The sequence below is a fragment of the Oenanthe melanoleuca genome, chromosome 10 (genome assembly GCF_029582105.1).
Source record: "Oenanthe melanoleuca isolate GR-GAL-2019-014 chromosome 10, OMel1.0, whole genome shotgun sequence".
NCBI classification, from domain to species: domain Eukaryota; kingdom Metazoa; phylum Chordata; class Aves; order Passeriformes; family Muscicapidae; genus Oenanthe; species Oenanthe melanoleuca.
Window position 1 is genome coordinate 12,332,937 of NC_079344.1, and position 22,149 is coordinate 12,355,085.

Sequence of the window (22,149 nt, forward strand, 5' to 3'; positions counted from 1 at the left end):
TGTTTCCTTTACCTAGTACATAAACCCTTTTTTCCATGGTTCCTTTTCTAACTCTCCAATTTACTTGCATGTTTTCAAAATAAGAGTCTGGAAGGAGTCCCAGTTTGCTCCACTTAGGCATCACTGCAATTATAATTTCACATTTGGCCTTCAGCAGAACAGAGTGTCTTATCTCTCAGAAAGGAATATTCATAGGAAAACAAATAAAAGCACTCACCAGCTGGTGCCTGGTGAATTATACTGTTCGAAGTTCAAGGATACTGAGTGGAGTACATGCTGATTGGCATTTATGTGGATGTTTCACTGGCATCATTTGGCTCCTTCTAGCACTAAATTCAGGCACCCATCCACCAGTGTAGTTCTTGTCTTGCTGTGTGAAAAAGATGTTTAAGCTCTCAAGAACTTTCCTTGTTCCCTGTAGAGACTTGATTTGCAAATGGTCTAGGTTGGCTCCTCTCTTCCTTGAGCCCACAGAATTCTGTCTTTAGTCCTTTATAAAACATAGGTGGAGGCAGGCTGGAGCAGCAGCTGGCTGCCAGGAATGCCTTGCCTGCAGTGGGATTCCAGCCAGGACAATCCTCCTCCTCCTCCTCTCCCACCACCCAGAAAGGGGCTTGGAAAACTGCAGGAAAAAAGGAAAGCAAAATGCCCTGGTGTTTTCCCCCTGGGGTAAGAGGAATCATGCCACAGCTTCCTTCACCTGCTGCTACATCACAGCTTGCAACATGGAAATACTGTCTGTGGTGAAAGAAAGTTGTAAAAGTCAACCTGTGGAAATGCTTTCCCCAGAATTTTGGGGGATTTGGATCCTTCGTTTCCACTGAACTAGACAAACAATGGGATTGCATCAGTTGTCTCCAGGACTTAGAAAAAATAGGACGTTTTGGTGCTAAGGCTGTGCTGCAATAGTGGTAAAAATCCTGATTTTTGAAGAACAAAGTCTCTCCCAACTTGGCTGTTTAGTCTTTCTCAACACTAAATTATTTGCATCAGTTGGAGATTTATAAAGAAAATTAACAACAAGATGCTTAAAGGATAAATCATTTTGGAACATCTTGCCATGTGGTATATAGAAATGCCATAAAAACACATACATGCATTACAAATGCATTTATGTATTACAAAACCCTTTAAAACACCCACACTCCACAGGTTGTTTTTCTCCTCTGTTTTCTTTTGCTGTGTCTTAGTTCTAGGTACTGAGGATGGTAAATGTACAGACAAAATTGGGTTTGGTCATTCTGTACTAAAACCTTCATTCATATCCCTGTGCAAAGCAGAATATTCTTTCATTCCCAATTCACTGATGCCTGCCTATCTCTTATCAGCTGTGCTGAAGCTGGATGTGTAAAGCACCTGGCTGTCAGCTAGGGCTGTTACCTGGAAACATCACTCAACTTTTAGTGCTCTTTCACCCACCTGGTCCCTAGGTTTATATTAAAAACCTTAGCAGTAACCTTTTTGAGTTTATCAGGGAGGCAGAGGGAAAAGCAAGCTCAAAGTACTTTTGCTATACATATATATTTTATATCAGCCTCAAACTGCTGAGACAAGAGTTAGGTGGGTTTTTTTCAGGCTGCAGTGCCATAAATCTCCAGACTGGCTCTTGTAGTTTATCAGGGCTGAGTGGCTGAGGTGATCCTCCATAAACAACTCAGACATGGGGAAGATTAATTTTAACGAGTGTTCTCAAAGCTAAGTGCTACATCTTGCTTCTATGCCTCAAATTTTTATTTTTTATGTTATATCAGAGGCTGCTCTGCGGTTTTTTCCCCTCTAATTATCTCCACTCAAGCTGGATTCTGTCAAACCCAGAGGAAAGGGAACAGAGCTGTGTACACAGAGGTGGGGTTTCCACCTGGCCTGACTTATGCAAGGGTTTGAACTCCCAGTGGAAACACCTGGGCTTTTAAAGAGGAGGGATTAGACACTTGTGCCTTGGGATTGTTTCATTTGGTTTTGCCTGTGCAAAAGGCTTTTGTGTTTCATGTCCTCTCTGTAAAATGTTCAACCTTGTTCTAGGAAAGGCTCCAAAGTAAATTAGAGCAGCCTCAGGGGCTGTTTTAAATCATAGCAGCTGAGGCCTTCCCCCAGCACTTAACACTCCACCCTGTGTCTCTTCCACCAACACTCTCTATAACAACCTCACATCTTCACTTTTTCACAGAGAGGACTCTTTGCTTTGCATCACTGCTGGGTTTTCCCAGGTAGGCTGGGAAATCATGAGATCTGGTTCACAACAAGCAAAGAGAATGAGAAGCAGAGCCCACTGGCCTTGCTGGGAAGCAGGCAGTCCCCAGTTACTGTAATTCAGTATTCCTGTTTATATTCTGCAGCACGCAGGCTGACGAAGTAGGAAAAACACAGCTAGAATAATTGCTCCTGGGTATTGTGCTTTCATTTACAAACATAACCCTCCTGAAGCTGCTGAGGACAATTTCCCTGAACTTCCAGCATTGTGCAATTGCCCCATGTCTTCTGTGGGGTTTCCACTTTCCTCAGCTCTGACAGATACTGGTCCCTGAATGGATCAGTGAAATGATCCAGTACCAACAAATTCATAGTTACAAAAATAGGCAGTTATTCTTATCATTTCCTTGTTCTGACACAATTTCCTGCCCTCCTCTCAGGCTGTTCTGAAGATTGCCTGGATGACAGACCTGCTTTGAAGCCTGTCAGCCCCTCTGCAGAGCACCTCTCCTGTTAGGAATTGCTGTCCTGGAGAACAATGGCTGGGAGCAGGGAGGGGGGCTGTGCTGTGCCTTTGATCACGCCTGGCACACATCCAAACTCTTGGGCACTGCTGGGTTTCAGCATTTCTGATCATATCACCCTGAAGTATAGGAACTGTGCTCTGCTTGGTGAGTTTTTAGATTTAGTCATCTCCAGCCTTCCTGGAGCAGCTGAGAACAGGAGAGGGATGTGGGGAGCAGAGATGCTCCTCAACGAGGTGGTTGGACGTGTCTGCAGCAGCCAAGGGAGGAAGGTGAATGAGTTTAATTAACAGGCTCTGCCAGTGCAGTTGATTTTGACAGAAGAGGATTAATGAGGTCTCACAGCTGCAGCCCTGCTGCCAGGTCTGTGATAATGTTTGGCACAGGGGGCAGTGTGCAGATGGAATTGATAACCTCCTTGGCAAGTGCAGCTGCCCTTGGCACAGGGAGCATGAAAGGCTTTAACAATTCCATCAGGACCCTTGGGGATCTGTCTGCTGGTGGCTCTAAGGACGTTTGTGACACTTGGCCAGGCTTTACAGGCTTGCCACCTTTAGCTTGCCATTCTCAAACCGTGTTAGGCTCAGTTATAGTTTTCTCAGCTCACCTTTGGTAATTTTTGGGTCTTTAATATTAAAAAATAATTGAATTTGAAAGACTGAAGAGTCCATAGGTCAGTGTTTTGTAAAACAAAGTCTATTTGCTCATGGGATAATGCTTGGAGAGCAACAGTAGGTGAGGCTGTAAGTAGATCTGTGGCCATGCCTACATGTAAACACTTGTTCTGACCCAGGAACTTTAATATTGAATAACTCATTCAGCATCTAGGAGTATGTGCAAGACTAAGCCTCAGTGTCAGTAGTTCTATGTTATTCTGATTAAACAATTCACTGGAAATATGTATTGCCAACAGGGATGGGATCTGCTGTGCTTCAGTTTTAGGCTATGGATTTCAGCTCAGTGAGAGTTTTGAGCTATAATAGAGTGCTAAAACCCCCCAAACCAGTAACAGAAGCAAAAATAAAAAAGCAAATAGCTGTTTTTCCTGATTCAAGTCAGTTGTGAGGAATGTAGAGCTTGGGTTTTAGCTACCAATTATTAGAAAATAGATGAAAACTCTGCTGTGTTAAAACCTGTGTCTGTAACTTTCTTCCTTCAGCTACCCCAGATCACAATTTATGAGCAAATGCCAGTTCCAGCAGTCATGGTTCAAGGTAGGAAAAACCCTGTTGAACATGCATTTTGCTGAAAATAGACATAAAGGAAAATAATACCTTACTTGGTAGAGTCTGGAAAAAAGTAAAACTCTTTCTTACATTCACTCCCAGCCCTGTGCTCTGTTCTATAGATCCAGGACTGGGTCTGGAGCACATGATTAATCTCTAGTTTGTGTTTGTATCTCCTTCCCAGGAGGATCACTTTATGAGAAAGCAGGGGTAATGGTACACCAATAATCAGCTTTTAATAACTCTGTACTTGAAGAAACAGGGAGAGGATATTCAGGGGAAAATATTGGAAGACTGGGGCTTTTTTTGTTTGTTTATTTTTTGTGTTTTGTGTGTGTGTGTGTGTTTTGGGTTTTTTTTTATTTTTCCAGCCTTTTTTCCAGTGTTTATAACTTATTTGCATTACTCAGATTCTCCACAGCTTGTGAGGTGCCCACCTCCCCTCTTTCAAGGACCAAATGTTTCACTGCAGCTCTGGTAAGAGCTTGGGGCTGGGAGCTGCAGACACTGGGGTCCAGTTCTCCCTTTTCAAGAAGTACAAGCAGAAAACACAACCAGAATAAATCACTCACCATCTCCTCCCCTACCAAACACTTTGATATTACTGGAAGGATCAAAATTTCAAAATTTATCCTTGACCGGTTTCCTGTCTAATCCTGAGCCAAACATCAAAAAACAACTTTGCTCATATCAGCCTTTTTTTTTTTAACAATACTTCTGAGATGTATGAGGATGTTTGATTAATGCTGGTAAATTCCTGGATACAATTCCTTATTTAAATCCCTGGCTACACTTTTGTTCTAGAAGTTGTCAGCTGGTCTCAGGAGCCCACAGACCCACTGCTCAGCTCTGCTTTACTCCTGGGATGAACCAGAAACTGAATTTTCAGATGTTCCAAAAGCTCATTATTTGCGCAAGAAACAGTCCCCAGCATTGCTCCTCAATGGATTGTCAGGAAAATGACTGCATAGATTCTGAATTATAAGTTCTGTCACAAAATGCAGCCTGTTTAAATGGCATTTAAAAGCTAATAATGAATCCTGAGGGGTTGAAACAATTGTCTCACATCTTTGTTCTTTCTCTCCTTGTACAGCTGATGGAAATGTTGTCAGTGCTGTTCAAATGGTGAAGCTGCACACAAACACGGGCATGGGATTGAAAAAAACTGAGGAGGAATGTGATGGTTTCATTTCTGTGAAGTTTAGGCTCAGGTTTGCCCATGTGACATTTCCACAGCTGAGACAAAAAAATGGTCAGTGACATTTCAGACCAGGGAATCCAGCCCTAAAGAATGCATTGCACATTTAACTGATAAGATGAATCATAATGATGTTAAGTGGGATTGAAAATATGTGGTTTTCCAAGGGAACCTGTTGGAGCTGAAAGCAAATAGTCAAGCCATAACTAATTATCATTACTCATTTATTAATCCCACATTTACTGCCATGCTTAAGTCTCCTAAGATCTTGAGTACATTTATTTGTGCAGTTGCACAGAATGACTTAAACCTTGGCTTAGTTTGTGTTCTGGGAATGGCTTAACACTCAAAGACCTGGGAGCAAGCACACCCTTGGTCCTGCTCCAAATTCTGCCTGTAAACCAGGTGCTCAGCTGCAAGGAGAATGGGCTGCAACTTAGGGACTTGTAATTCTAGATTTTGGGGTCACCAGGGCTCTGGGACCCACTTGTCTAAAAGGAAAGAAACATAACACTTAACTCTTGCAGGAGATTTCACTTTGGGGTTTTGAAGAGTCTTTATCAGCTGCATCAGGCTCAGAAATGTCCCAAGCAATCTGTCAAGCCAAGTGCTGTAAACATGTCAGTAAAGCTGGTGCTGAACAGGTGGGTGCAAACAGAATTGCCCAAAATCCTGATAAGGGCATCTTCAAAGCTGGAGGTGCTTCCAGTGAACACCTTCCACTTGCAGGTGAGATAAGAGGAGGAATTACTGACAAGCTTTTAACTTGATTGAGCTCCAAAGTCTTGGAGCCAGATACACACCAGCCAGGTCAGGAAAAGGAGTTAAGGAGTTTTAACCTGCATGGGAGAGAAATCCAAGTTAGATATCAGGCAGAAATTCTTTCCTGTGGGGTGGTGAGGCCCTGGCACAGCCTGCCCAGAGAAGCTATGGCTGCCCCATCCCATCCCTGGCAGTGCCCAGGGGCAGGGCTGAAGTGGATGGGGCATTGAGCAATTTGTTCTGGTGAGAGCTGCCCCTGCCCTAGGTGAGCTTTAAGGTCCCCTTCAACCCAAACCATTCCATGGCTATTTTCTTCTGTGATTTGATCTCCTTGTGTCCTCCTGTCTCTTGCTCACAGCCTGGAGAAATGCTGCTGCACACAGGCTGTGCAGAGGGGTGGGCTAGATATAACTGCTTCACTTGCTGCCTCTCTGACAGGTTGCAGCTGAGCCTGTAATTAGGAAAGGAGCTAAACCCATTATTTTCAGCAGCCTCACACTGACCCACTTTGGCTGGGTTTTGGTGAAGGCTGAGAAGGTCATTTTTTCTTTCAGCAGTCAGAATACAGGGCTAGAAAAAGCAGGCAAAGAAGAAAAGTTGCGGTTTTTCCTTTTTATTCTTTGCTAAGAAGACAGGACTTCTTTCCCTTCTGAGAAAATGAGATATTCACACAAAAGATGAGTAGGATTTGATAACGCCAACTATGGTCCTCAATTATATATTTTCTCTTCCCTCACAGGAATTGATAATGACATCCTTAATAAAATCCAGAAGAAAAACATTTGTGTGCATGAAGAGAAGGTGAACAGGGGCTCCTTGTGAGTATGGAAAGCTAATGAGAAATCTTGTTTGGACATATAAATTTCAATTTCTCATGCTGAAATGCTTCTGTTTACTGTATTTTTAACTGTGCCTTTTTTTTTTTTTTGACAATGTGTTTTACAGGGGGATTTAATTAGTGCTCATCTTCAAGTCATACTTAATGACTTACTGTTATAATAATGCACATCTTGGCTCTCAATTACTTCATAATACATTGGATACTTTCACAGAATACCTCACATGGATGTTTTGGTGACATTTTCAATGTTTCACATTTCCTCCTCTCTTCCTTTTAACCTGCCAGTGATTTAAAGTTCCCATCCCAAGGATCTTCCCAGTACTGTCCTCCTTTTTTTTCTCTTAGTTAGCATTGAAATAAAAAAGAAATTTGATATTCAGCATTCTGTGGCCTTACCAGCATCCTTAATACAGCTACATGATGACTAAGACAAGAGAATTTCTCAAGACAATGTTTTGCAGAGCCCATATTTGGGTAATCTTGTAACAGGTAATCAATTTATCTCTTTATTGCCAATAAGCTGTGGCAAGCTTTTCTCATTTGGGTGGATATTGGCTATGAGAGTTTAATTTCTGTAACTCTTTCTCCTATTGCATCCAAGTATCACTGTTACATTTCATTTTGGCAGAGGCACACACAAGCTGCTTTCCTTTGCTACCCCTGAAATCAGCAGCCACCTTTATTAATTGCCTTTGGGCATGTGTACAGTTTTTTTCTCTCTTGGCTGCAGCCTTTGACAAAACATGCACAGAACTATATTTGATACACTTTTTGTAGGATCACACACCTAAGAAAAAAGCATTTTAAAGGCTGTGTTGTCTTAGTTCTAAACTTATCTAGTTATCTGAAGCTGATATTTTTCTTGGTTTAGATGAAAGGAAAGTAAAAACATTAGTGGCATGAGTTTCCTTCTCTTTTCAGCTGACATCGTTGATTAGTTTTCTGATCTCAGCCAACTTCCCCTTAGATTTGTGATTGCATGAGCAGAGTAAAACTGTCCTATTCAGCATTAGACAAACTTGGGGAAGGTTTATGCACTTTAGGAGTTGTTGTATTCTTATAACGCTGTCTGCAGTGACCAATGTTGTTGTTGAGCTTGAGCTGGAACATCAGGATCTGGCCCTTCAAACATGACCTTTAAGTCAGGAGGCAAAATGAAGCATTGCCAGTTTTTTTTCCTGTTCCTCTAAAATTGCTCACGTGTTCAAGCAATAATCTTCCTGAAGTGTAGCTCCCAGCTCCTGAACTGATGGCCCCTGGTCCTCTTTTTGTGAATCCATATGGGACCACACATAGGTGTGAATTCTTCCTCTCCAGATCTTGTTGAAAGAATTGGTGTAATGGCTTTTATGGTTTCCCCAGAATTTTATTAAGTGGTTAGAGAATGATTCTTTGCACTGTGACAAACCCTTCCCACATGTCCATGACCATTTCTGTTTTGCAATGGCATCACATGGTTGCATCACCAAGTTTCACTCTGAGGTGTGAGATGGGTGTCACCACGTTAGTGGCGCTCGTAGTCAAGGTGTAATTTCTGGTCAGAATGACATGTATGGAATGTAAATATGTTCCACCACCAAGCTTGTCTTTCCCCACCTCGTTGCTCTGCACCTCCTGCAGTGATGCCACACTCAAGGGATGTTGAACACCGCAGGTGGGAGTGGTGAGCTCCCAGTGTGCGACACAGCGTGCTCCAGAAACAGCCTGGCACAGAGGGTGGGTTTGGGAGATGTGTGCCTTCCACACTGTGGCAAACTCATGAAGAAACACGTGTGGGACCATGTCTGAGCTGCAGACACACCAGGTAAGCACATCACCTTACCCAGTCCTGCCTCAGTTTCCTTGCCTGGCACGGCTGCGGCCCTTGGCTCCCTCGTCAGGCACCTGGAGATGCTGCCAACAAAACGTGTTGGGAGATGCAGCCAAGAACAAGTGTTACGTGGCAGCAGTGCTGCTCTTTGATTATGTTTCCCTTGGCCTGTCGTCATTCACGTAGTTTCCTTCCTAGCTCCACCCTCACCCAGAGCTCTCCAGGGCAGTGCTGCCAGTGCTGCCCTTTACCATCATTCCCAATGTCCCTGGAGTGTTGGGCTCGGTGGGAGCTTGATGCTTTGGTCTTGGTGTGGAGTGGGAGGGCAGGATGCAGGTCTGGGAGGGGATGGCGATGTCCCAGCCACAGGACCTGAGGGGGGATGCTCCAGGGGGATGTCCGGGGGATGCTTCAGAAGGATGCCCTGGGGAAATGTCCCAGGGGGATGCTTCAGAAGGATGCTCCAGGGAGATGTCAGAGGCATGCTCCGGGATGCTCCAGGGGGGATGTCCTGGGAGGGGTGCTTCAGCGGGATGTCCGGGGGAAACGTCCCGGGGGGATGCTCCAGGGAGATGTCAGAGGTGATGGTCCGGGGGGATGCTCCAGGGGGGATGTCCCAGGGGATGCTCCAGAGCGATGTCCTGGGGAAATGTTCCAGGGGGATGCCCTAGGGGATGCTCGAGAGGGATGTCAGGGGTGATGCTCCCGGGGGATGCCCGGGGGATGCTCCAGGGGGATGCTCCAGGGATGTTCCAGGGGGATGCTCCAGAGATGCTCCAGGGGCATGCCCCGGGGATGCTGCAGGGATGCTCCAGGGGGTGCTCCGGGGATGTTCCAGGGGGATGCTGCAGGGATGCTGCAGGGGGTGCCCCGGGGATGCTCCAGGGATGTTCCAGGGGGATGCTCCAGGGATGCTCCAGGGGCATGCCCCGGGGATGCTCCGGGGATGCTCCAGGGGGTGCTCCGGGGATGCTCCAGGGGGTGCCCCGGGGATGCTCCAGGGATGTTCCGGGGGTGCTGCCGGGATGCCCGGCGAGGCGGCGCGCAGCGGGTGCCGGCGGGGCGGGTTGCGGGAAGCCCCGGAGGCGCGGGGGCGGGCGGGCAGCGGAGCTCGCAGGGAGGCGCCGCCGGCGGCACCGCCCCGGCAGGCGGGAGGGGACGGGGACAGGGCCGGGTCGGGCGGCGGTGACAGCGGCGACAGCCACGACAGGCGCGACAGGCACACGTGCCCGCCGGGAGCGGCGCAGCGCTGCGATGGGCGTCTGCGGGCAGGTAACGCGATCCGAGCGCTGGGCACGGCAGCCCGGCGGGCCGGGGCGGGGGTTCTGCAGTTTGGGTTTGTTTCTTTCTTGCTGTTTGTGTGCCTTTTTGAGGTCTGGCGTGCGCCGCCCGCTCTGTGCCAGCCCCGGCGCTCTCGCTGTTGCGCTGCCCTGCGCTGCTGCGCTGTCCTGCTCCGCAGGACCAACTTCGCCGTGCGAGGTCGGGGCTGCTTCGCTTTTCTGCTGTGTGTCGCTCGAGTGATGCTGCTCCGGGCACTCGCACCTTGTGTGAATAATTCTTTTTGTTGCCGCTGATGCGAGAAAATGATGCTGGGGAAATTCTCTCCTTCCGCAGCCAACTCTGCCTGAACCGCCGCATCCCCGTGCGCACTTGCCGACTGAAATTGGGGTGGTTGCCTGTTGGCTTTGTCTAAATAAATAAACCACTTAACAGTAAAAATAAAACAACCCCTAAACTAAAAACAAACAGCAAAGTGGAACATTCACACAAGTGCATTGACACAGCAGAGTTGTTTTAAGGGTAACTTTGAGGGAATTGTAATGTGTAAGGCATAGTAGTTTCATAGTTTGTTTTTTGTTTTGTTCAATTTTTTTTTTCTTTTTTTTTTTTTTTTTGAAAGAGCTGTTCACACGATTGCAATGAGAACTAGTGTGAGTTTTCATTGCTATTCACCCAGCACAACTATGGCAGCTGGCAGGGATCCAGTTGATGCCCTTAGTTTTATGACAGTCACTTGCTCAAAGCACACTGAAAACCGAATTGCTGCTATGTGGCATTAAGAAAATAGAAGTTCTCACCTGGATATCTTACTATTAATTTACTGTGATTAGGCTGTAGAATTTGTCGTGTATTTTTCAGTAATTCTCAGAAGATGATACTGTTGAGTGAGTCGATTTAGCTGTCAGGATGAGTGAGTGTATTTGAGTAATATTCTTGCTTGTTTGATTTCTTGCTGCTGTTCAATGCCATCATAAAATAGCTTATCATAAAGCAAATAAACTGCCATGTGCTGTAGCCTGAAGAAGGATTCAGTATGTGTAGTTTCACTTTGCTACACCCGTGGAAAGAATATTGAAAAATGGTGCTGAGAGGAAATTTTCATTTTATTTCTTAAAAATTTTGCACTTTTGAAAAAATAAAAATGGTAAATTTTGTGCTTTTAAGACCAGTTTATTTTTTATTATGTTCAAGGAGCTATGAGATAGTTTGTAGATGTGTGGATTTAAGGTGTCATTTATGAACAAGGGAATGAGGAGAGGCACTGCTGTCATTTACAGGAAGGTGGGTGTCTAAAGAGCTCAGGGATTCCTGTAATCATCCCCTCCTGGGACAGTGCATGAGGCTGTAGCTGTGCTAGAAGTGTTGCTTGTCATGTCAGTCAAGGTAATTAGAACCATAACTGGCTCAGTTTCACTTATTTCACTGCAGGTTTTTTCCTCCAGTGTCTTTTGCATTTAGCAATGTAAGCAGCTGCTTTTGACTCACTGCACCTCTTCCTTGAGCAAATTATTATTAGAACAATCTACCTGCTCAGGCAGGGAACACTCCTGAGGAGAACAGGGGTTGCACCTCAGATGTTGAAGTTCACTGGGATTTGGGACTGTAGTGGTGAAGCTGGGGTAGGTTGTGTGTGTGGCTGGAGTGGGCTTGGGACAGGGGATAAACCTCACCCCAACCCCTTGGTTGGTCCCCTGACATTTCCAGGCAATACTGAGCATCTGCTTCTCCTCCTTTGGTCTGCACTGTGCAGATTTGCCCATCTTATCTTTAATTTCTCATAGACAGCAGAAGAAGGCTGGCACGAGGCTCCCACCAGTGGCTGTCAAATTCAGGCAGGATGTGTGTAGCAACTTGTGCTGTCACTTTGTTGTGAGAATTTTGGGTTTTAATTGTTTCATTCACCATCACCTACCTATACCATGAAATAATTACAGTATAGGGTTTTAAATTCCAGTCTCTCAAAGTGCAGAGTTGGGGTCTCATCACCTGGAGTCCTTCTGCCTGGGCACAGGGGAGAGAGAAGCTTTACCTCAGCAGAGGAGAGGGAAGCATGCCAAGTATGCTCTGCATTTCCTCTCTGTTGTTTCCACCCTTGAGTGGAAAATTGCTCCTGATTTCCTCAGATTTGGAGGATTTACATTGGCACTCTTCCCACATTCCCATTTTGCTTCCAGTTGTACTTTTTAGATAACAAGCTTGCATAGAAGCTTGTTTATAAGAAAAAGGACATTTTTCTTCAATCTATTCCTATTTAACTTAAGCAGTTAAATGTTCCCTAGGTCCCTATTTCTTAGGGTTTCACTGGTCTTTGCAGGATTGTGAGGATGTTGGAACTACAAGTGCCTTGAGATCTGATTTTAAATCATGTATCAGCATAAGAGCTCATCCTGAGTGCCCCTCTGTTTCCTACGATGTTGATGCTGTAAAATCAAATCCTAGAACCAGATGGAATATTCATATTCAGACAATTTATGTGTCTCAATATCAAGGCTTTCTTTGTGTATTTCCCTGGAATCCACATAAGGTTTTCTGTGATCCACATAAGAATTAACTCCCCATTGTCTTTTGTGTGAGGGTTCTGATGAAGACCAAGAGTGAGAAGAGAAACTGGGCCAAGTTTCCCACATTAGATCAAATGTTTGATCACCTTTTTATATAGATGCCAATTTCTGCCTTGGAGAAATTAGCTTGGGTGTAGCTACAGGTTTGCCAGCTTAGCTGTGGAGTGGGTTGATTGCTGCGTGGGCAGATGGTTTTGGTCCAATTTAGGGATCAGTAGTAAGGAAGTCTTGTTGATGGAGACTTTATTTCTATTAGATGTTCTCCATCTTCCCTGGATATTGGGTATCTCCTGAGCTGCAAGGCACTGTGGATGTGCAATCTGTCTGTCCTGCCCTGAGGATGTCACCTCCTAAGGCAAATTTGACTTTTGGCACCCCTGTGGCCTCGTGTCTCTCTGTGCCAGGGTAAACAATTGCAGGAATACAATTGTGTTTACAGTAACTCATCCAAAAAGCTACTTTGGAGTGACATAAAGAAGGGTCTTGCTCTAATTTTTTTGAAATATTTAGGGATTACAAATTGTTCTTAATCAAAAACTTCAGTCCTTTAAAAAGCTACACAGCCAGAGGTAATTTTCAAACCCTTTAAGCTATTCTTGCAACTTAGAAATTACTTGGTAAAATATTTGTAAAGACTGTAGAAAACAAAATGTTAATTACCTTTTCTTGAAACATTCCTAGATGGTTTTGAACTTAGGTTGTTTTGCACTACATTATATACTCAGACAAATCAATTATCTCAGGGGAAAAAGCAGCCTGTGGTGTGTGCCAGTTCAGATGTTTGGATGGTGTAACATTAACCAGGTTCCTTGAATGAACCTCTCTTTCAATTAAGGGAGATCATTAGAGAGGAGAATGCAGAAGTGGGAACAATCTGAGTGATGTGGAGTAAACAGAGAACAATTATTTATAATTTCACATAATTCCAGATGTTAAAGAGGTAAGAATAAATGAGCAAGATTCAAAGATTTTTTTTTTCCTAAGGTGCTCTTCAATAAAAAAATAAATTCTTCCATAGCTAAATTATGCTTCTGCTTCACACAAGCATAATTTATCTGTGGAACTCATTATTCCAATATCTTTCTGTTGTTAAAGATATAAATGAGTTTTAAAAGTTGTTTGGCAAATTAAGAGAGAAAACATACTGTGGGGCTGTTAATCACAAAGGTGCAGGTACAGTTTCTGGCTGAAGCAGCTCCTAAATCACAGATTCCTGGAAGCAAGAAGATTATTTTGCAGGCAGATTCACAGTATGATTCTGTGACCTTATGGGCTTTCCCCGAGCATCTGTTTTTGGTCAGAGTTGGAGGCAGCTTATTGGGCTAAGTGGATTTTGGAGTGATGCAGGCCCCCTGTGTACTGTGTGTGATGGAAATGTGGTTGGGTTTTCCTGGGATCACTGCTAATTATCTGGAATAGTTTCAAGCAGGTGAACATTAGATGCAACTTCAATTTTCACACTTGGGGGAAAAGCCTGAAGTAAATTGTGGGCTCAGTGCTGTGTTTCTTTGAGTTTTGATTAACTGGCTCTTCATAAAAGTAATCTGTATAGAACACAGATGGAGTTGACCTTTTGCAAGGCTACATTACTGCTGCAAAGCTCCATTGTGAAATAATTGGATTATTGTGGGAAAATCTGGAACATGTAATAATTTTAGTTTTCTATTTTCTTAAATGCACACTGCTTTTCTAAGAAGACTTTTTTTGTTTTATTCACATAAGCAGCCTGATGACCTTTAGGCATTTTTTTTAACCCTTGCTTCTGATTTTTTCACTCCCTCCTGTCAAACCCTAGATGGGGACAAATTGTGTCTGTGCTTTCCTGGTGACTTCCACTGCTGCTTTTCTGAGGAAAACAGACCCTGGAGCTCAGAGTCTTCAAGTCTGCCTGTGGAGTTGAAGCTGGAACTTCATTGTGATCATGTAGGTGTCCAACCCCTCCTGCCACCAGAGGAGCCTCCCGTTGGGCAGGTTGGATGCATGCTGTGACCACCTTCAAGGAAAGCCTCTTGGCAACAATTTCTGGTGGTCTTTAGTTCAAAATAATTCATTAGCTGGCCTGCTCCTGGTGTTTTGGTCACTGTGATGGAGCACAGTGACCCAGTGGGTGACTTTTCCTCCTGCTGTGGTGGGTGCCTGTTCCTTATGTATTTACACAGATGCTCCCTTTGCTGGCTTGTTTTCACTTTCCCACAAAAACAACTTGCTAAAATGCAAGCTAAATACTAATGTAGTTTTTGAGATCTTTGTTTGGTTTTGTTGGCCTTTTGGGATGGGGAAAAATAAGGAGATCTTATTCATATCCTTCCTTTCTGGGAAGTACTTGTACCCTTGACAATTCTTCCTGTTGCCCACTCCTAGAACTATAGATGTAGTCTGTGGAGTAAATTTTGCTTTACTGGAAACTTCAGGTTTGGGAGAATTTCATTGTTTTGGGAATTCTTGCTGCCTTGAGATCAGAGCCAATTTAGAAATAAAACAGTTCTGCTTTTGCATAATGCCATAAATGAAGACACAGAAGCAGCTCTGTCTTTTTAGGATTTATGAGTGTGCACTTTCATTCTCTCCTCCCAAACAGATAAGCCCTACTCTAGAAGGTAAGTTTCTAGCCAGGACAGGGTGTATAATCTATACTGTTTGATAATACTTTAATAGGGGTGAGTGGAAGTGAGGGGGCCATGCTAATTTATTTGAGCAGGCATTTGTCTGTGTTGCCATTGATGTGGAGGTGGTGATGATCAGGAGCTGTCAGCAGGGATGGGGCAGTCTCTCTCTCAGCTCACTTTATCACGGTTGTGAAAGTTCTTTTTTTTTTAAAGTCTGACTCATTTGGGTTTAAGTGAGGAGAGATTAAGAGCTCAGTTCTTTGAAATTTTATTGGATACAGGTTCCCCTTGAAGTAAAATCTTATTGAACCTAATGGTTTTGACAATTTCAAATAAAAATATCCAGTTGAATGAACATAACTCATCCCCTTGTCGCTGCTTCCCTGGGTTTGAAGAGGAATGGTTTTTTGCTGTCTTCCCTCATGGGAAACATCTGCAGATCCAAATGGCAGATCATTAATGCTCATTCAATAGCAGGCTTTGTTCCCAGTTTTTTCGACTTGGAAACAATTAACTGGAGAGTTTTGTTTTGTCTTGTTTTCCTCTCTGAATGCAAACATCTAATTCCAGTTACATATTCTAGTGGATTTTGTAGAAGTCCTGCTATTTGGGATTGCTTGTAATTATTTTAGAATAAATGCTCCCTACCCAAATTCAGATAGTGGGAACAGTGCCTTTGTGGTTGGGTGATTTTAATTTATTTTATTGTATAAGTGGCTGAATTTTGTTCAACTCTGTAAAACTGTAAGATACAAATCTCATTACAAGCATTTGTGTTCAGTTCAGGAAGGCTTCTCGTTCCTCCCATTCACCAAATGCTTCATAGTAGCATTTAGCAAAAAAATCTGTCTGGTCTTTGATAGTAAGCAAACGAAAGCCAATCAGACATTCACCTACTTGGGCGCAGAAATTGAACCAGAAATCCTGCAGATCTGTTTAGCTGACTGTGAGCAGTTTGTGTTTCAAGACACTTGCCAGATTGGTGACTCCTGTCCATGTCTGCTAGATGGAGGAACTGAAATGTGAACAGCTCTTAAATCCATTAAAAAGAAATTACTACATATTTAAAGGGTGTATTGACACCTGCTGAAAAGTTCTGGATTTGAGCTTTATGTGATTTTAATCCATAAGCCAAACCAGGAAATTATATAATTATGACAGCTGAATTAAAATACCTTTTAGTCAGTATTCACCAGAACTAAACATCCATGATTAATAAACTCAGTGTTTTGTTGTTAATTAAGGGCTAAGTAGTCATAATTTGTGCACTTAACATTTGCTTTGAGAATATGTGAATGGGGCACCACAATGACAAGTGGCCAGCTTGATCTATTCTAAACTGTCCTGCCTGGAGCTATGTGTGCATGAAAGGAGGATTAAAAACAAAAAACCCCACTGTGGTAGCAGTGTACAGAGGAGCAGCAAGAGCTGTAAATATGCTTAAGGGAAGGTATTTAAAGTTTAGCAATCTACCCCACCCTGCCTCTGGCAAGTTTGCCCCAGATGAATCAGGGCCAAAGAGTTTTTTAAGGACTGTGTAATGTGTCTGCAGGTTTCATGGTGCAGGTTTGTCATGTAGAATCATAGAAAAACTGAAAGTGAAGTTTAAATTGCTTTGGCAGTTGTCATCCTAGCTCTTCTATACGTTAGCAATGCAAATATTCCTGTTTTGTGGAGTTTTTCTGATTGGATCACTTCCAGGAACCAGAATTAACAAAACCAGGCTTTGCTGTAGTTGAGGTTCTCTGAACTTCTGCAAGTAAAATCCTGAACAGATCACTTATTATTCACCCCAGCAGAGTATTTCTATTTAATATTTTAATTTTTGTCCCTTTTATCCAAGCTTAAAATAGTTATTGGAATAATAGTTTGTGGTTTTCTTTTGATGCTGCTCCTGCCTGTACTTAGGGACTTCATCTCTAGCAAACCAAAACTCCAGTGTTTGGAAGTGCCAAGGTGTAAATTGCCAATGCACATGAGTTAAATTTACAAACTTTCCCTAATCTTCTCAGTGGGAAAATAATGCTGTAACAGAATAATGCTGTAACAGAAACTGGAGACAAGGTGCAGATTTCTGGTGCCAGGAGGCTGAAAACTCAGATGGTGAATGGAAAGAGAAACCTCAAAGCTGGCTCTTTTCTGTGAAAAATTACTGACATTTAGAGATGTGTGCTGGCATTTGTTCAGTCTCTACTGTTGGAAAAAAAAGGAAGTTTAAAGGAGTTAAAGGAGTCTTTGGGTTTGTGCTGCTGTTTTTGTGCTGAGCACTTTGCTGAAATGACTTCAGGGGAGCAATGTGACTGTTTTTAGTTGTGTGCACTGGCTTCTTCATATTAAAAGTACTAAATTATTGTCCAGGTGAGACCCTCAAACACTTGGCTTCACCAAGAGATTCTCTGTCTGTGGGTTTCCCAGTGTCCCTTCCATCTTTCTCAGGGTGATGCACAATTCCAGATGTTTATGTGCTGTTATTTTCTGTAGGGAGACCTGTGGCTCTTGCAGAAAATCAGGGCAATTACCTCATTCAGTGCTGTGCTGCAACACAGCAAACTCTCTTTTCTTTAGGGTTCTTCTTTGGGAATTAAAAGGCTGCCAAAGCACAGGTTCACTTTACCTACAGATACACCCAAGCTGTGTGGAGATGTTAAATGTGAGAGGACATTTAATCATAAAGGTTAATACAAATTCAGAGTAATCTCAACTCTCCCATGTGCCCAGCTCTCACTGAGAGCTCTGAGCCTGGCTTGTGCCATGTTACTCTTGGAAAGAGGAACACACTGTAATAAGGAGAAGAAAAAAAAATAAAAAATAAAATAAAAAAAGGCAAACCAGCAGGTTTTTGTCCTGCTCAGGTTGTCATCAGGCCATTTTTATGAATCAAAAGTGTTCTGTTTGGGTTATTTTTGTAAATTGTTAAATAAAGAATCACACAGAGCTTTTAATAGACCTTTCCTCTATAGTCACTGAATTTTGATAAGAAGTGTGACAGTAATAGTAGTTATTTAGGGAGAGATGCTGGCACATGGACAAGTAATCTGTGTGTAGTCACAAGCTTCTTTCATTGAAATATATGATTTAAGTGCTAATAAAAGGCACGGGTTGATTTGGCCCCCAGTGGAAGTGAGTCTCTATTTCCTTCCTAGGTTTGTTTTCCCTGAGAGTTATGGAAAGGGAGGATCTATTTCTGTGCACCTCTTGTTGTAAAAATAAACCTTTTGTTACAAGGGAGGTGAGCAGGGGCTGGAAGGGGAGAGTGAGGAGGAAGGAGCTGCAGGGCTGGATTCCCAACAGAGCTCCTCCAGCAGGGACCAGCGTGGGTACCTGCCTCATCCTGGATTTGTGTGAGCCCTGGCAAACCTCAGGTACTGTACAGCAACTAAACTTCTTAAAATGAGATAAAAAGATAACTTTTTATCTCCTTCTTATGCTGCTTGTACCCACAGCTCTCCTTCCCCTCGCTGCTCACCAGCTTTCCCTCTCTCCCTTCTCCTCTGCTCTGTTCCAGGTGCCAGCATTCCCAGGGATCTTCTGATGGGGTTGGAAACAGGGAGACAAATTATGAACCAGATATATTCAGTGGTGATGATGTGTCCCAGGTGCTGGTGTGACCTCAGCCTTCCAGGAGAAGGATCTGCCCCTCCAGGATCTTTCTTGGAGTCTGGTTTGGGGTGCACATCATCACTGCAGGAAGCAGATCTCTGTGCACAGGTGTCCCTGGGCAGGTCTGCTGCTCAGCAGGTGGTGTTTGCACTGTAGAGATCATACCTGGTGCAATCCCACAAATTAAACTGAAAAGGTTGAAAGGGCCCTTTGGCTTGCACAGGTACAATTGCAAGCCACAATATTTTGAAGAAAGCTCAAAGAGTGGAAGGAACTTGTGAAATATGTTTGGAAAAAATACACCCAAACACTTCCTCCCTCATTTCCTCTACACATACTCATCATTTTTCTTCTGTTTTAGAAAAGACAGAAGCAAAATGAAAGCAATACTTTCATAAGCTGGAGGCAGGTGCAGGGTATTTTCTCAGTAACTTTCACTATCTGATGCTATTTTAAGATGCTTGTAGCAGCTGGTTGTTCTCGTCTTGTAGTTACTGTCTGCTCATGAATGTTGAGAAAAAAACCCTCCAGATTGTGCAAAAGAGCCTCTAAGGAGTTAAAGTGTCCCTGTTCCTCTCTTGCTGCTAAGTGGAGGAGGATGTATTCTTGTTTCATGTGTTTGTGAAAGATGAGACTCATCACGTTTGAGCCAATTAAAAATCAAAAAACCAAGCATGGGATCTAAAAGCCCAGACGCTAAATCTGTGAATCTGTGAAAAAACCCCAAACCCAACCCAAAGCAACAAACCCAAACCTAAAATAGAAAATATTACTTTAGATGCCTTTATTATCTGCATGTAACAAAGAGGCTTTTCTGTAAGCTTTGTATTTACCCTGGATGTTACCCTTGCCATCTTCTGCAGAGACTGGAGATTTCTTTCACCCCACATCAAGAAAATAAAGCTGGTTTGTTTTGGTTATCTTGTTTTCACTGAAGCATGTAAAATTGTTTCTTGTGAGGCACTTGTACTAGTTTGGCTAACAGCAACAGGTCAAGTCTCTATTTTATTTTATATATTTAAGTTTAGCATCCCACTGCACTCTGCAAATGAACCTGTTACAAAAGAGTAACAGAAGAGCAAGATCTGTATCCCCAGACTGGCATCATTTCAAGCCCTACAGGGAAGCTTAAGCTCAGTGGGAAGATTTGGAAGCTGCCCAAGCCATGACCCTGCTTTAGCAGCAAATCACCTGTGCAGTGAAGACTTTACCTGCACTGCATCGGTGCACTCTCTGTGATGCTTGTTAGTGCTAAAAATAATTCTAGCACTGATTTCCCCGGGGTAATTAGCCTGTGCAGAATCAGATTGAGATTAGACTCTTTTTTTTCTGGTGCCTTATCATATTTAAGTCTAGGTATTTGCCATATGCTGCAGGGAGAAAAGGCTGTCTCAGTTTTTCCACGTTGTGCTGTATGGAATTCAGTGTCCCTTGCTGCCTCCTGGGATCATACCCTGGGAGGAATGGCCTCAGGCCCACCCAGCTCAGCCTTTTGCTTTGGACTTGTTTTTTTCTGAAAAGGAAGCACAGTGCTTGCTTGAAGGTGTTGATGATCCAAGGAACATCCTGCCCCTGGTACAGTATTCCCTTTTCTTTTAATAACTGGTGCTGGGTTTGGAATGCTCCAGGGCAAACTGGTAATGCTGCACAAAGGGTTACTTTATTTGGATGATATTTTCTTATCTCTGTGGCTGTTGGTGCTTAGCATGAAGCATTGACAGATAAGGTACTGAAATGAGCCATTGCAAAGAAGGAAGTGTTGGTTTCTTTAGAAAAAGTTATTCCATTCCTAGTAATGGTTTGTATTTGGTTTGTGTTTGAGCTACAATGATATTAAAAACCTGGTGTACTTGGTATGTTCTGTTATAGAAATAACCATCCAGCACATACAGTGATTGTTCAGCCAGCAGAGAGCTATTTCCCTGACATTTTCCTTTCTCTCCCAGGGAGAAATGGTTTCATTTATGGCTCCTAGAGCCAGAAGACTCAATTTATAGCAAAAAGATAAAAGAAAAATATGGAAAAAAGTCCTCAGTCCCTTACTCCCCTGCTCCCTTATCACCTTTTTGTCAGCTTTCTCAGTGCACTGAATTCAGAAATTATAAACCTAATGGAGGTTATAAACTTATATTAGAACTTTCCATAGACAAATATTATGTTGCATAACAGAAATGTAATTATCTTTTCTTGTAGTTTGTACAATGTCTCGTACATTAGGTTTAAGTCAGTGAATGTGCCAGACAGGCAGAGATTGGGGTGAATATCCTATTCCAGAACAGCCAGAATCAATAGAGGCTTTTCATGGAGTTCCATTAGTTCCTTCCAATTTGAGCCTGTGCTAATATGCATTCAAGTGAGGAGCATCTTCCTAACAGCCTCTGATGCATGTGTTAGTAATTTCAGCTGCCATGGATTTAAGTGTTTATTAGCATTTAGTTGTAGCTGAAAACATGCTGAATGAGTTCCAGCTCAGAGGTGCCTGGCATGCACACTGACCCAAAGTTTTCACCTTCATTGGATAAACAAATGTGTATAAGTTTAATAGATTCAATTAATCTAGAGCTCTAATAGTGCTGGCATGGTGCTCAGGTGTGTTTTTGTCATCTTGGCTGACTTTGAGGATGATACTTTGAAAATATTAACCAGCATCTTCAGCATGCATGGGGCACTTCTGGGTGTGTGGGGAATGGTTCCATAGTGAAGAAAGACAGTTTCTTCCACAATTTCCAGTGTGTAAATCAATTTGGGTTTGTTCAGTTCATTTGCTTGGTTATATTGGGTGCTTTTATACAGTTTTCAGAGTGTCTTGCAGTGTTTCTCACTTGTGGCTTTGCTGGCTTCCTGTCAAGACAGTAAGTGAAGTAGAATTGCAGGATGATTTCTCTAGGCTTTCAATGCCATTTGAAATATCTCTTACAACCACCTGGTAGAACATCTAAAAAATCATTTAGCTCTAAATATTATATGAATTTAAGGGAGTGCATATGGAGTGTTTTACAGAAAGAAACCAAAGCACATAAAGTTTTTTTAAAGAATTCCAAGGACCATAATTAGAAGATACTTAAGGAAGGATAAAATGCTAGAAATATTTGTTCAATCATAGTGAGCTGTGACCAACTGTTCTCTCTATAATCCTTTCTCTTTTGTCCCTATTACCCCCAGAAGAGGAGGAGATGACAAAATAAAAGGATATAATAAAAATGACAGGTGCAATCAAAAGCAGTCTCTCTGAAGGATGAGAATAAAGTATATGGATTCTTCTGAGCATTTGAGATTTGGCAGTGTATTAAAGAGAAGGCTGAAGGAGATAGACTGAAAACATTATTTTTTTCTTGTTGCATAAGAACAAGGAGCCATTCAATTAAATCAAAAACAACAGAGTAAAATTGATAACAGGAAGTGTGTCTCTTTGAATGTTTTCTGTTTGCAGATTTTTGCTACAATGTGCCATTGAAAGGGGAAGAATAAAGAGGCCAAGCTTAGACCAAGAATTTGGCAAAGTGTGTTTTTTCCCTGTGGTTGCTTAGGGAATATTTGGCCATACAATTGG

At 42.9% G+C, this 22,149-nt stretch overlaps 1 protein-coding gene across 1 annotated transcript in view; it reads left to right on the forward strand.

Annotated features, from left to right (window-relative positions):
• The first annotated feature begins 9,733 nt into the window (after positions 1-9,733).
• The window catches only part of MCTP2 (multiple C2 and transmembrane domain containing 2), a 116,815-nt gene continuing 104,399 nt past the window's right edge, over positions 9,734-22,149 (forward strand). The window contains exon 1 of the mRNA XM_056499993.1: positions 9,734-9,823. The gene's annotated coding sequence lies outside the window, so the exon portion shown is untranslated. The remainder of the gene's footprint in view (positions 9,824-22,149) is intronic.